Below are 16,052 nucleotides of genomic sequence, written 5' to 3' on the forward strand. Positions count from 1 at the left end.
AAGGCAGGCCTCCTTTGTCCGGGCTGCAGCGGGTGTCTGATGGAGGCGCTCCCGGGTGGCATATCCGTACAGCCACCCGAGGATGTGTGCCTATCAGCAGGTTTTCTCAATATGCTGACTGCCCTAGGCTTGCCCAGGTTTTGGGTGTGCCATCCCGTTAGGGATAAAATATCCGGAGGGGGATTGAGCTCAAGGTCCTCTTCTTTTTAACCTGAGGTCTCCCCGCCAATGGGGGGACCTCTCTTTTATTTGTACAAAGATAGAACACCCTTAAACATCAGAAAATAAATACATGGACATGTTTGCATGGAGGGTCTTGTTTTTAAAGAGTCAGAGTTGATTTCTAAGTCTCCTGGCTCTGCCACAGAGAGGCTGGTGTATGCAAATTGCCGGTTCCTTAGCATGCTGGGAGAATTGTACCTTTAAGCGTTCTGGGCGGTGCTCAGAGCGCAGCTTTGCGACTTGACAGGTAGGAGAGATAAGAGAGACAGATTTTTTTAACCTGCTGTGGAGCGGGATGTTTGGGGGAGATGAGGGGGCAACCATATTATGCAAAGGGGTCCTGCCGAAGGCTCCGGTGTCTGCAAGCTCCATGTTACATTCTGACCCAGCCAACTAGCATGTATCCAAGGGAGCGGGACAACCGTCCGAAACCTCAGCAGTCCCAGGGCAGACGAGTCCCACCTTCGCACAAATGCCACAAGACTGTCCTGACGGCCCATGTTCGCACAGGCTGTACAGAAGCCTGCTGAAATCTCCCACCCTAATTTTTCCCAGGGGTTTCGCCAATAACAACCCCTCCTATGAAGGTTAAAGAATAGAAACATGAAAATGATAAATGCATATAAAGAGAAGCATAGGAAATAATCACACACACACACACATATATTCACAACTAGATCACTTTACACACAGGCATGCCTTCAAGGGTATGCTAGAACTAAGCCGGTCAAAAATGCAAATTCGGCCCCGTCTGCCCTAGAGGGTTGGACATATGCAAATCTTTCGACGCTAGGGGCATGTGGGTACCTTAATGCTTGCGGTGTTCTGAAAGGTATCAGATCACTATGTTTCCATTTAAAGAGGTAGCAGAGGTTTTAAAAGGTACAGACCGGAGATTGACTTTCCAAGGGCATGGTCATTTTTGGGGGAAGAGGGGGGCACCCTGATCTTGGAAGGAGGCTGCTTGGGGGCTCCTTGCCACTTTTCCAACAGCCTCGCTATCTTGGGACTCTGTTCTTCGGGCAGGGACCCACTTTGGCGGGATGTTAAGCCCAAAACCAGGGAGACATTTAGTCAAAGGAATGGAGTTGGATTCAGCAGATGTTTCCTCTTGCTGGATTTGTTCTCAGATCCTGTGACGAGTGCCCTGGGCCATGTTATTGCTGCTGGTTCCCTGTGTCGGCTGCGCTGGTTCCATTTCACCCACTTTCTGACCTGCTGGGTCCACCTTCTCGGTGGCTGTACAGCAATGCCAGCCGCGAACGTTTCTACATCCCGCTTCCCAATTTTTCCCGGGGAATGCCGAATAGGTAACCCCACCTTAGAAAGTGAAAGACTAGAAACATACAAAAGAGAAAGAGAGGAGGGGTGCACAACTTTTCTCACATTTGGAGGGGTCGTTTGCGTAAGGGGGGGCTTCCCTCCACCATGACAAAAGGAGCAGGGCAGAAAATACTCTGGGGCCATTTTTGCATGGTCTGATGCTCGCTCAAAACTGTTGTTCAAATTGTGACTTAAAGAATGCATTTTCCCGGTCCCGACTCCCAAGTCCAATGCAAAAGGGGAAATTCTACCCCCACCTGCTCCTTATGCATAGCTAGCGCGCCTCTGTCCCTTTCCATGGTTTGCAAACTCCCAAGGTCACATCATGTGTTGCTTTGCATGGTTTTGCAAACTCCGAGTCCAAACTGTCTATTCTATTTCTATTCATTCCAATGGGCGGGGGGGAACCCTTCCGGGCCCCATAACTCCGGACCCCCTGACCCAATCTTTACAAAACTTGGGGGTTCTTGCAAGAAGGGTCCCCTCAAGCTACACTGAATGTTTGGGACTTCTACCTCCAAACATGCCCCCCCAGAGCTGCGGAAAGTAGCAAATGTGTTTTTAATGGCTTTTAACAGCCAATTTTTTTTGTGAACTCTGAATCTCGCTCCGAATTCCACGGATCCGAATCAGGGGAGTTTGGATTTCAGCATTTCCCAAATCAAAATGGGCTGAATTTTGCCGAATCTGAATTTTACCGAATTTATTTTTTTTCAACAGCTCTACTTACAATACTAAAAAAATACAATGGGGGGGACCAATTTAAATACAAAACAAAAATTATATATCGTGGTCCATATTTGGACCCAATGAGCCACCTTTTCGAAAACCACAGGACATGAGTTACAGGCCAAGAGCCATGGACCATAATCCATTTCGCTCTTGCCCTTTTCCTTGCACCAGTGGCTCATTTTAAACCTGGAGACAGGAACAGCAAGTAAGAGCTTTGCTGAGATGTTACTGCAGGCAGCAGTGTTCCTCCCCATCTGCCTTATCTTGCCTTTCTGCTATTATTATTAGTGGCTCACAACAAGATAAGAACATATAAAACAAAAAGTTAATAAGAAGGAATGGCACGGGTAAAATGACAGCAGCTAAACATAGTAAAAGAAAACATAAACCAATTGGTATAACAGCAGCAAATCAAACAGTAAGATCAAAACATAAGATCACCATAGAGCTAAAAATAAAATGGATACAGAAATAAAGTAATTGAAACCACTCTGCAACAACACAGACCTAGTTAGTTTCTGAAAGGCCAGAAGTGAGAGGGTGAGGTTGATTTCCTAGGGCAGGGAATTCCACAACCTGGGGGCCACCACACAAAGTAAGACACTGGGAGGAGCTGTGGCTCAGTGCTAGAGCATCTGCTTTGCATGCAGAAGGTCCCAAGTTCAATCCGCAGCATCTACAGTTGAAAGGGAGCAGGTAGTAACTGTTGTGAAAGACTTCTGTCTGAGACTCTGGAGAGCCATGGCCAGTCTGAATAGATAACACTGACCTTGATGGATCAATGGGCTGATTCATTCTAAGGCAACTTCATAGGTCTTTAATGGTCAACACTTAAATCTTAAGTAGGCCTGAAAACAAATTAGCAACCAGTGCTGTTGGCATACCACTGGAGTAACATGGTCATCGCTCAGAACCCTCAAAATCATATTTTGGACCAACTGAATTTTCAGGGGATTCTTCAATGGCAGCCAACAGTACAATAATCTAATATGGATTCTACTAAGACATGGATAGACCAACTCATCCCAGTAACAGTATAGTTAGGGCACTTTCACACATACTGAATAATGCACTTTCAATCCACTTTCAATGCACTTTGAAGCTGGATTTTACTGTGTGAAATGGCAAAATCCACTTGCAAACTATCGTTAAAATGAACTGAAAGTGGATTGAAAGTGCATTTTTGGCATGTGGGAAAGTGTTAGCAATCTAGTTTAAACTGGTTGAGCACACTCTTAGAAATCTCAGCAACCTAGTCGCTTAACCTGTTACTGTAGGATTTTAGGATTTTACTGTAGGATTCATTCCAAAGCTGATTCTGTACAGGGCACAAGACTGTGAAGTGAATGGTACACATGTAAACAGGAAGGTATTGTCTCTCAGTGGGAGAACATAAGCTTTACACACACACAAACAAACCAGGCTTTATTCCCTGTTAAAAGGTACTTGAGCAGCTGGGTCAAGAAAGGCCAGTGTGTGAGAGTTTGAGGAGTTTTTGCCAGCTGCAGTATAGCATAGAAACATCTTCACACTGTCTCTCTCTTTCGACTTCCCTGGCATGTGCCCTTGGGCATCCTTAAGTGGCTATCCCACTTTATTTTACCATCCCCTTTCATGTCTATGCCATTCCCATAAATAAATAAATAAATAAATAAATAAATAATCAATTTTATTTGCGGCTAATATGCCAGATAAAACAGATAAAACAGCATCTCACTTATCTGGACTGAACTTCAGTCCCTTGGTACTGCTCCAGCACATTGCCACCTCTTAAAACTTGTTTAGGACATCCACTATCTCACCTGACTCTGATTCAAAAGAGAACTCTATACCTCTGAATATCCATACTCTACCTCTAGACTACTGACCCCAGCATCGTCACGGAGATATGATCTGATGTAATATGTAAGTCCAGGATAAATCCCACCTACTCAGAAAATCTTGCTGTGGTTTCCTTAACTGAGATTCCTAGAATAAAGGGACTTCCTCCCAAAAGAAATGTCCCATTTCCAAACACAGCTCTTGCCTTGTTTCTTAACTTTCAAACAATACCTGTCCTACTTGAGCAGGTGAAGTAGCTCATAGGGGAAACCAAAATAACAGACATGCAAATAGACAAAGAAATAAGAGTATGTAAGGCAGACATTATATAGAAAGCTTAAATTATATTTCTGGGTGTTTTCCCCTGTCTACTCTCATGAAGGTTTAGATTCAAAACTATCATGAGGATGCCATAGCATCTTAGTGTTGGAAAGGGCCCAGTAGAAGAAGAAGAGTTGCTTTTTATATGCCGACTTTCTCTACCACTTACGGGAGAATCAAACCGGCTTACGATCACCTTCCCTTCCCCTCCCCACAACAGACACCCTGTGAGGTGGGTGAGGCTGAGAGAGTGTGACTAGCCCAAGGTCACCCAGCTGGTTTTGTGTGGAGGAGTGGGGAAACAAATCCAGTTCACCAGATTAGCGTCCGCCACTCATGTGGAGGAGTGGGGAATCAAACCCGGTTCTCCAGATCAGACTCCACCGCTCCAAACCACTGCTCTTAACCACTACACTACGCTGGCTCTCCAGTAGTTCATCTGTTTTCATGCTTGCCCTGAGGCAGGAATTTTGCATATAAAGATAGTTTATTATACTGGGCACAGATGTAATAGCTGTAAAGTAGATGAAATAACTGCTTTTAAAAGTTGGGTGCATTGAGCATTCTCCAGCATTGAAGATGCAAGAACGTGCTTTGAAGTTGATTGTGAGCTTCAGCTAGTTCTTTTAAGATACCTCTATTCTCCTTCAGAGAACATTAAATATACAGTTTCTCATAAGCTACAGCAATTGGTTTATCTAGATAAATATTTTATAGAACCTTGTAGAATACAAGGAATATTCCATCTGAAGAAAAATGGGATTGTGTGGCTCCTCTTGCACTGACCTCTCTCTAATCCTAGTTGCAGGGCCAAAATGAGGGCCAAAATCAACAGGAAAAGAGTCTGCTAGCTGGAGTATGAAGGCAAAATCAGTTAATCATCTTTGCTTGCAGAGAGAAACTCTTTACAGCTTTGGAAATGAGGGAGCTGAACCAATCATCCCATTGTCAAGCTTTCTGCCGCACACTAACAATATGTCAGGGTGTTGAAAAGCTACAGATGTACTTCCTTGGAAGAACAATAATATGTTAATTTATGGGATGCTGCTGTGTATGATACCAAGTGGCTATATATAAATTATATTGACAGCTGGAGTTTATGGCTACTTCTTTTTCTGATACTGAAAGGAATTCTAAAATGTCACATGGAATGACAATCCCAGATCAGTTTAGAAACATAGAAACATAGGGGACCTCTGGGGTCATCTAGTCCAAACCCCTGCACAACTCAGGAAATTCACAACTACCTCCCACCTCCCAACACTCCCCCAGTTACTCCTGCTCAATACCCAGAGGAAGGCAGAAAACCTCCAGGAAGGAATGCAAGGTGTGACAGGGGAGCGCCATTGTCCTTTTGATTGAATTGCCAGGTAGATCTTGATAGGGCAGCTACATTGCTGGTTATGCAGCATGTCCCAATGAGCTGTCTATTGTCTGGATGATTGGATCTTCGGAGGGTGAGCTCAGGGTGGAGTACCATGCAAGTCCACAGGTCCTCTAGCTGTGCAAACACCTCCAAGATGGATTCCAGTTCACCTCCTTGTCAGGATCCATTTTGCTGCTTGCCATGCATGCAGAGTCCTGCTGGCTCCATGCAGCTGGGTCCAGGGTAGTGTCTGGGTGGCTTCCATACTTGGTGCTGCAGGTGAAGGCTTCCTGCATAGTCCCTTAGTTCTGTACACTAGTCAAGGTTTGTTAGAAAGTCCAGATATGGGAAGGTAGGGTCACACCTGGACTGCCTATGTTGGCAAAAGAGGCGGGTCACCTTTGATGTAATACAACTATGAGGGATCTTTAAATGATAGATTCTGGTAGCAAGTGGGCTGTCAGTTCATGGTTTGAAACCCCCTCATAGAAAGGTGGCGTTCACAGACAGTTGGTGAGGAATGCCAAGGCAGTTGATCCAACAGATCAACAGGTGGTGTTTAAGGCTTATATCAGATGAGCTGTCATCTTTCCTGCCACAGAAAGCAATCCAGTGCATTGGCAGGTGGTCATTGGGGGCTGTTGACTCCTATATTCGATGATTGATACATTTGGTTTCTTGCAGGTGTTGGCATATCAAGGAGGCTGATCAGGGTGCTGGTGATAGGCCATTCCATTCTCGTCTGGGCAAGCAAGAGAGCAGCTGCCTCTGAAGGAGGGACACAGCTGGGCCTTTATCCCTGGGCCTGCATGCAGTGGCAGTACCTGCATGGAATGATACGGAACCAGCTTCTGCCCTCTCTTCACCAGGTTTTGAGAGAGGGCAGCCATCCCAATGTTCTTGTCCTTCACCTGGAGGAATTACCTGATGTAGATTAAAAGAACAGCCTTAACAAGGAGGATCCTCAGGGACTTAGAATGGGTAACAGTCTTTTCATTGTATGGTCAGATTTCTTGCAGAGAAGAGTTTTGGAGAGAAGCTAGGAAGCCACAGGGTGGCTAGGGCCAACATGAATAAAACAGTTCTCACTTGGTCTTGGAAGAAGGAGGGTATTTAAACATTATTCCATCAAGCACAATATTCCACAATTGTATAGGGACAATGGCATACATCTCTTTACTGAGGGATGTAATGTTTATTTAGCTGATCTGTATCAGTGCCTGCAGGACATAATAGTCAGCAGGTCGAGCAAAGGGTGTTAAGCTGGGCTACCGCCTTACTGCCGCAGGGTTTGATTGGGTTGATCATGATAGGCAGGGATGATCAGCAAGCACCCGGAGACATCCAAAGTGGTGGAGGGTGTGTTTGGAACAGTGCATCACTGGCTGTGCAGCAGGGAGTAGCTGGCAAGGAGCAACCCTTGGTGCTGAGCAACATCTTTCTGAACCTGGTAGTGGCTGTGCTGCACATCAGATGAAGGGGCTGGGGCTGGGCACCTCTTGGCACATTGTAGCAGGCAATGATAAACAAAGCCTGCCCCAGGATGTGGTGATGGCTGCCAGCTTGGAGGGCTTTAAGAGGGGAGTGGACATATTCATGGAGGAAAGGGGTATTCATGGGTATTAGTTAGAATGGATACTAGTCATGCTACATACCTGTTCTCTCTAGTAACAGAGGAGCATGCCTGTTATATTGGGTGCAGTGGAACACAGGCAGGATGGTGCTGCTGCAGTCGTCTTGTTTGTGGGCCCTCCAATGGGAACAAGGCTCCCAGGTTAGATTTCCTTCATGTTTGCTCCTAAACTAGTCACCCACTAAGGTGAGAGAAGGGGGGGGAAGCCCTTTTCACACACACAGACTCGTCCTTGCTTCCAATGCACACAAACCACTCACATATTCAATAACAATCACTCCCTAGCACCAATTGAATCTCACAAAATGGTCAAAAGTAACCCAGCATGCAGGCTCAAACCAGCTCCACCAATCTCCTCAACAGCCATCCCCAAAAGCCTGCTCTGAGGAGGCACAGCCAAAATATGAGCTGAATAGTCACACTGGGAAACACTCTCTGTCTTCTCACCCCGTACTACAATCATGGCTTCATTGCACTTTGCAACACACTGTGGTAAGGATGGGAACACATCTGTGAACTGCTAATGCAAGCAAGCAATATTCCTATGCTGAATTTTGAAAAGAGATAAACCAGGCCTCATATCATGAGAGTCAAGGAGTTCTAGATAGCATGAGTACATTGCCAAGCATCATGTTATAAAAGGGGGGAGAATGCAGGTTATTTGGCAGTGACCATGGAAGGTTCAGTTTATTCAGTGTCATTGTTCAGGGCCGAATTGGCCATAGGAACAATATCATTAAAGTAAGTTTATTCAGTGTTAAAATAGGAAACAATTGTGAAACGTAACAGACTTATCTACAGCATGTAGTGATTTGGGGGGCATTTTTGTGTTTTTTTCTTTAAACTGTGAATAACTACAACTTAATCCTTTATCCCTTTGTATACATTAATAATTGAAATCCTGTGTGTGTTTTATATGAGGGTTTTACCTCATGCAGCTTCAGTGCTTCTGAATTAGAATATCTTTTCATTAGGTTTAGTGCCAGAGGGATAAATAGAGTTATAACTGAAGTCATGAAGGTTTCTGTTCAAATAAAGTTTCCTAATATGGAAGCCCTGTGATTTGCTCCAGTATTGCACAGTATACAAAAGGAAGAATCTTAATCAAAAAAGACCCAGATCCCCGTTCATGCTGCCTTTCAACGTCTAGGCACTGAGAGATGGCATCATTGCAGCTTCTTCTGTGTAGATTTTTAAAAAATGTCCCATAACCTTCAGAAGTGCAAATATTAAATGGGGGAGGAGTGAAGTGACTGCAGTTCCACTTTATTAAACCAGCACAAACAAGTACCAGCAGTGGCTTCCACTGAGGGTTGTTCTCTGTGCTCTGTTCTATGCAAATGAAAGTTGCCAAGCACATTGCAAGTATCCAGGCACTGTGAAAAATGACTGGCTAGTGACTTCTCAGTGATACAAGCAAAGCAATGTGAGAAGAATATAAATGCCTGGGAGTGGATGGGGATAAAGCCATGACCTTGAGCTACCTTTGGAGGTGCAGTGAAAGCCCTCTCACAGAGAAGCTTAATAGAAACCAGTTCATTATTCTGATAACTCAGCAAAAACGGGTCAATTGACAATGTAATAGCTGACATTTTCTATAGCACATTTCAGGCGTTCAGAGTATTTAGTAAATATTGTCTCAATAATCTTTACAATTATATACCTAATTTCCATGGGCAGCTCCACTTTGCAGACTAAAAAAAATCTTTGAAATCTGCACAATAGGACCAGCCACAGGTAGGACAATGATTAGCAGAAAAGGCCTAAATCTAAAAAAAAGTAATCTCCGAAGTGATGCCCCCCCAGAAGCAGCATTTGGGGGGTGGATGAGGCTAAAGTAGGGGTGTGCATATCAATAAACCCGAACTGAAAAAATACGAGAAAAAAACTACTTCGGTAAATTTCTGGTTTGGGAGGAGCCTGGCTTTGAAGCGATACATCATATTTTTGCGGACAACAGGCTCCTCCAATGTATCTCTTTAAAGTCGCACTTCTACATTGAGATACATAGCAAATATGCCTCTAAAGAATCTGAATACAGCTGCTTCACTGTTTTCTATGGAGGAGGATGGGGTGACCCCTTCCAGACTCCATAAAATCAGACCCCCTGACCCAATCTTCACCAAACTTGGAGAGTCCTTTTCAGCTACACTGCAAATTTGGAGACTTTACCTGCAAAAATGCCCCCCAGGAGCCGCAGAAAGACCCATAGGCTTTATTGGACCCAATTTTGGGGGGAAACCTGGAAAATAAGCAAAATTCCCATATTTACTGGTATGAGAATTTGTCTTTTTCCAGGTCCCCCCCCCAAAAAAATTGGGTCCAATAAACCCAAATCCGAAATTTACCAGATTTTTTTTTGCACAGCCCTAGGCTAAAGTGGGTGGAGGAGGTAAGAAAATCTTGCGCAAACATCAAAGCAAAAAGGTTCCCACCTAAAATTGTGTCCAACACCTGGCGTGGAGAACAGCAAGGATGCATCTGCTTTTTAGCAGGCACAGCCTTGCTTTTCTCTATGGGGACAAAAGGCCTCGTTGTTTTTTAAAAAAGCTGCTTAAAGGCTTTTGTTTTGTTTTTCAGTATGCGGGGAATTATTAGCTAATTAGCATGGTCATCATGCTATGCACCCCAGATATGAAGGGAGCCCCCAGATTTTGAGACGCCAGCCTGCCAATCAGCTTTTTCCACCAGTCCTCGGCAACACTGACCTTCTGAATGTGAAAAACGATTGACAGCTCGGCTTGCAAATGCCTGGATGATGAGAATGACCCCTTTGTGGTCCCATAAAATTGGACTCCCTCTCCCAAACTTCACCAAACTTCGGTGTCCATCTAAGGAGAGTCCCTTGCAGCTTCACTGCAAATTTGGTGACTCTACCTCCAAAAATGCCTCTTCAGGAGCTTTGAAAAAAAATCCCCATAGACTAAAATGGGCCCAATTTTTTTGGGTAAACCTGGAAATACAGCCAAATACCCCTTTATCACTATGGGTTTTACCGAAAAAAGAGGGCCCCAGAAACCCAAACCCAAAATTGACTTTTTTTTTTTTTTTGCACAACCCTATCAGGGATAGAATGGGAAGCAATGGGAGAAGAGGGCACAGGCTCTGTGATTAGTGGCCATCAATAATTATATCACTCAGTAACATAGTGGGAGTTGGTTATACCTGCTGTGATTAGATTTTGAATTGACTGGCACCATTCCTTGTATTTTGGGCCTTGCTGCAAACAACTTTAAAATCCATATCAAATGATGTATACATCATGTGTCTGACTGTGTCATTCATTTTATGGGCTATAAGCTGAAAACAACTGAATTCACAATAAAATCATTAGACTTTAAAGTGAAACAGGGATTGTTTTCAGTTATTGATAGACTAAGTGCCTTTGGTTTAATGCTAATAATTGCAGAATTTCAAAAGAGGCCCAATGTTGCTAGGACTGAGTACAGCAGGAAGTGATTTTTGCCTAGACTCCTGCGTTTGTACATATTGTTTATGCTGAAAGCTGCAATCAGCCTTGAAAAAACACCTGCTTGATCTCTGGCTATTCCCGAACAGAGACCTGGCCAGAGTGGACACTTTAACAGAACAACTTGTTGCTAAGAACAATGTAATTCAGCAGAATTTCCATAGCCAGCTACTTAGTTCTGGACACTGCCACTTATTGTTGGAATGGCACTTGAAACATACTGGAGTGTACCCTCAGAAATATGAAGATCAGTTGTAATTTTTTCCTTCCGGAGTTGTGCAGTGCTAATTCATCAAATTTGTAGCATTTACAGTTTTTATATTAGGACACAAGAATATATAATTGTTCTAGTCATGGTGTCTTCAGAACTGAATCCAAAGCATAAATCTGTCTCATGAACATGATTTCTATGTTATTAAGAGTGTGGCTTATAGTGTGGCAGTCTTCAATGAGTTAATATGTGCTTGTCTTCAAAGATCTGGTGTGTCAGATTCTGGTGCATTATAAATCCCCTTGAACATATTTTGAAAGGCTAGTTCCCCTTTCTAGAACATTGCTATTAATGCATCAGAAGATTGTCAGGGTTATGTCGTAGAAATTAATACACTTGATATTGAAATTATGGCATCATATGTTGATGATGTTCTAAGGAACAGAAGCATAAAAGTAGCCTCATGCTCACTATGACCATGTGATGAACACAACCAGAGCGGCAGTTGACATTTTCTTCCTTTACAATGGCTCTTTCCTCAGCAATACTCTTGAGAAGAGGAAGAGGTCACCATTCCTGTCAAGATTTTCTTTGAAAAGATGGTTCTGCTCTGAATACCACTGAATCTGTTTGAATACAAATGAAAATGGTTACCTCGTGTAGTCCAGGAATGACCTCCTGGAATTGATGAGATTTATCATCTTAATCTTTCTTAACCCCCTATCTTTGCTGTGTCACTCGTTTAATGCCTTTCCCCCCACTTTTTTAATCAGTTTTCCATATTATAGCCACTGCCTGGAGGAAAGTAAAATAAGTACAAGCTAGCAGGAGAAAACACTGCTCAGTTGAAAGAGACGTTTTATGAATACTCATCATAATATATAATTCCAATGTAGATTCTTCTCTATTTTACTGAAATGTCAACATTAACAGCCCATTCCTGGGCGGAGGGAACCATGGTGGCCGGGACGGCAGAGCTGAGAAGCCCCTGAATACGAATACGAAAGCCATTATTGGCATTAAAAAGGGAAATAGTACATTAAAATCATTGTATAAGGGCATGCAGATATCATACAATAAAATTTACTATAAAATCATTTTTATAAGAACATACAAATCCACAGGGGTGCCACAGGGGTCTGTCCTGGGACCAGTACTATTTAATATTTTTATAAATGACTTCTATGATGAGATAGAGAGCATGCTAATCAAATTTGCAGATGACACCAAGTTAAAAGGGGTAATTAATACCCCGGAGGATAGGGTCAGAGTTCAGAATGACCTCGATAGACTGGAGAGCTGGGCCATAAGTAATAAAATGGATTTCAATAGGGAGAAGTGTAAAGTACTTCACCTAGGCAGAAACAACATAAGGCACAGGTACAGGATGGGAGAGAGTCGGCTTGACAACAGTACATGTGAAAGAGATCTGGGAGTCTTAGTGGACAACAAACTGAACATGAGTCAACAATGTGATATGGCGGCTAAGAAGGCCAATGCAATTCTGGGCTGCATCAATAGGAGTATTGTGTCTAGATCAAGGGAAGTAATACTACCACTGTATTCTGCATTGGTCACACCTCACTTGGAATACTGTGTCCAGTTTTGGGCTCCACAATTTAAGAAGGATGTTGACAAGTTAGAGCATGTCCAGAGGAGGGTGACCAGAATGGTCAAAGGTCTGGAATCCATGCTTTATGAGGAGAGGCTTAGGAAGTTGGGTTTGTTTAGTTTGGAGAAGAGAAGGCTGAGGGGAGACATGATAGCCATGTTTAAATATCTGAAGGGATGTCATGTTGATGAGGGAACTAGCTTGTTCTCTGTTGCTTCAGAGACTAGGACATGGAGTAATGGATTTAAACTAATAGAAAAGTGATTCCACCTAAACATTGGGAAGAACTTCCTGACGGTGAGGGCTGTTTGATGGTGGAACCACTGCCTCGGAGGGTGGTGGAGTCCCCGTCTTTGAAGGTCTTTAAGCAGAGGTTGGATGGCCATCTGTCAGGAGTGCTTTGATTGTGGGATCCTGCATGGTGAGGGGAGGGTTGGGGTCACTGGGGATGTTGAGGGGGAGGTAGTTGTTAATTTCCTACATTGGGCAAGGGGTTGGACTAGATGACCCTGGTGGTACCTTCCAACTCTATGATTCTATGATCCTATCTTCTCCTTGATATGTGTGTACATTTCCAGCCAAATTTCACACACACACACACACACACACACACACACACCCCTATATCCTTTCCCTAGATTTAACAGCCATATATATTTAACATACATATTCATTTTATCAGTGTGCACATACAGATTGATTGGTAGCATGGGAGCAGGGAGCTGTATATGAACTGAAAACTTTGGTGTTATTTGGAAATAAAGACTAGGACAGTGCTCCTCCCTCATCAAGGCCACACTGTTCTTGTTCCACTGTGATCTTCTCTGTAGTGGAGCAAACCACAAGGCCTCCAATGGAAGAGGGCAGGGGTTACACCATCTGATTCCTCTTCCTTTCTATACCCTCCCATCTCACACACTGCCCGAGCAGTGATAGTCCATCTTTCCTGGCCTACTTCAGATCCTTCTTTTGATGATTCCCTCAGATCCTTCTTTTGATGATTCCCTCAGATCCTTCTTCTGATGATTCCTTCCCTGAGACCTGCATTCCCCATCTTCCTGTGCAACTATAATTTTATGTATCCTGTTTGATGTCATCTGTTGCTTCCAAAGTACTAGCTTCATTTTTATGTATTCCCAGTGGTGGCCCAGTGGAGGGATGAATTCACAAGCCAAATGCAATGCTTTCCTTTTGGAACAATGAGAATGTTTATTATTGCATTTGCCAGAAAGAAGGAAAGTAACTCTTAGAAGTTTCTATTATATTGGACAAGGTTTATGAGAGAAAAGTCTTAGCAAAATCATCATTCCTTCAAAACTAAGCGAATAAGAATAAACATTGTCCAAGTACCCTACAATTGAATTCCTTTACTATTACATGCCATTTTGAGTAATTGCAAAATATTGAAAATTTGTAACAATCTGCTTCAAATAAAATATTACTTGCATAATTAGAAAGTTAGTTCATTGAGGTTTCGTTATGTGTGAGACAAGCTTAACAAGAAACTCTCATGTGTACTATAAAGTTAAATAATATTAGATTGAACATCAAGCAATAATTTATAATGCCTGTTTTAATTGCAGAGAAGCAATACTTCCAAAAATGTTCTTGTACTGATTTTTTCCAGACTGCCTGTATGTATAATTGAATGACTCCAGGTTTGAAAGAGAATACTAACAGTAATAGTGCAGTCCTGGGCAGACTTACACCCTTCTAAGCCCATTAACACTAATGGATTTAAAAGGGTTTAACTTGGTTTAGGACTACACAGTAAGTCATTTATGAAGGTTTTGTACACTGAACCATTCTTTTTAAAGTAAAGAGTCCCTGGCTACTTTCTTGCTACTTTATTCCTTTGTCAAACTTACTTCTTTGAAGTTGGATGAATCTTGCAGAGCAGTCTTAAGAAGACTTACACCCTTCTAAGTAAATTGAATTCAGTAGGCTTAGAAGGGTGTACTTCTTAGGAGGACAGTGGAAATATCATTTGGCTGTGGTTTGGTTGGAAAAAATTGTGGAAAATATAGGCCAAGGTTGTGCAAAAAAAATTGGTTAATTTTGGGTTTGGGTTTGTTGGGCCAGATTTTTTGGGGTAAATATCAGTATTTGGCTTATTTTCGGGTTTACAGAAAAATTCTGGCCTATTATAGTCTATCGGGATTTTTTCAAAGCTCCTGTGGGGGCTTTTTTGGAGGTAGAGCCCCCAAATTTGCAGCGTAGCTTAAAGAGACTGTCCTGAAGTTTGGTTAAAATTGGGTCAGGGGGCTCCATTTTATGGGGTCTTAAAGGGGTCACCTCCTCCTTCATAGAGAAACATTAATGAAAAGGACAATCCTGTTAAGCTACGCTGCAAATTTGGGGGCTCTACCCCACAGTAGCTTTGAAAAAAATCCCCATAGACTACAGTAGCCCTATTTCACAAGGGAATTGCCAAGCCAACTTGATTGGTTTCAATGGGCCCATGAAAACCAATGGGAGGTCTAAGTTCCAGTGGAAAATTAGCAGTTTCGGCAATATTCGGGTTTCATTTTGGCCAAATACCAAAACCTTTGAATCTACCTGAAGGTGAATAGGCATTTCCTGAAAAGCTAAATACATACTCAACTTTTTCAGGTTTTGGCTATTCGCCTTTGCTCAGATGCATGGCTCTGTGCTTTCTCCCATTTTTCTATATTTGACTGGCTTTATTAGGGCCCCATAGTTGGGGCCCTTTTGAGGCAGGGGTTGTGTAATTGGAGCCAACTTGATCTGACCAAATTATCCATCACCATTCAGTGGAGTAATCTGAATAGTGTGGAGACTATAATGGACCTGAATTTTTCAGGTAAAGATGGAAATAAAACCGAATACCCATTTACCGATATGGGTATTTGGCTTATTTCAGGTTTACCAAAACAAATCAGGCTCAATAAACCCGAACCTGAAATTGACCAATATTTTTTTTGCACAACCCTACAAAAAGAAGTTGACAAGATGCAGTTGGCAGAAAGCACTCCTGCCTACCACACCAGCCTTCTTTTGAGAGAGAAAGGCTCAAGTCCAATATTACTTTTCAGTTGTTAACCTGCTTTGTAAGTGCCAGATCTTCTCTGTCCAAAATAAGTGGATGCAATCCCTCCAAAGCATCAGCCTTCCCAAACAGCATCACCTCTGTCTTGTCTGGATTCGGTTCCAGCTTGTTTTAGCCACCTTACAGCTTCAAAGCACTGGAAAAATGTATTGTAAAAATTAATCACCAGGTAGTTCTATATGTTTTTCCTGTTAAGTCACAGCTGACTTATGGTGACCCCAAAGGGTTTTCAAGGCAAGAGACATTTGGAAGTGGGTTGCCATTGCTTGCCT

The sequence above is a fragment of the Euleptes europaea genome, chromosome 10, assembly GCF_029931775.1.
Source record: "Euleptes europaea isolate rEulEur1 chromosome 10, rEulEur1.hap1, whole genome shotgun sequence".
NCBI lineage: Eukaryota > Metazoa > Chordata > Lepidosauria > Squamata > Sphaerodactylidae > Euleptes > Euleptes europaea.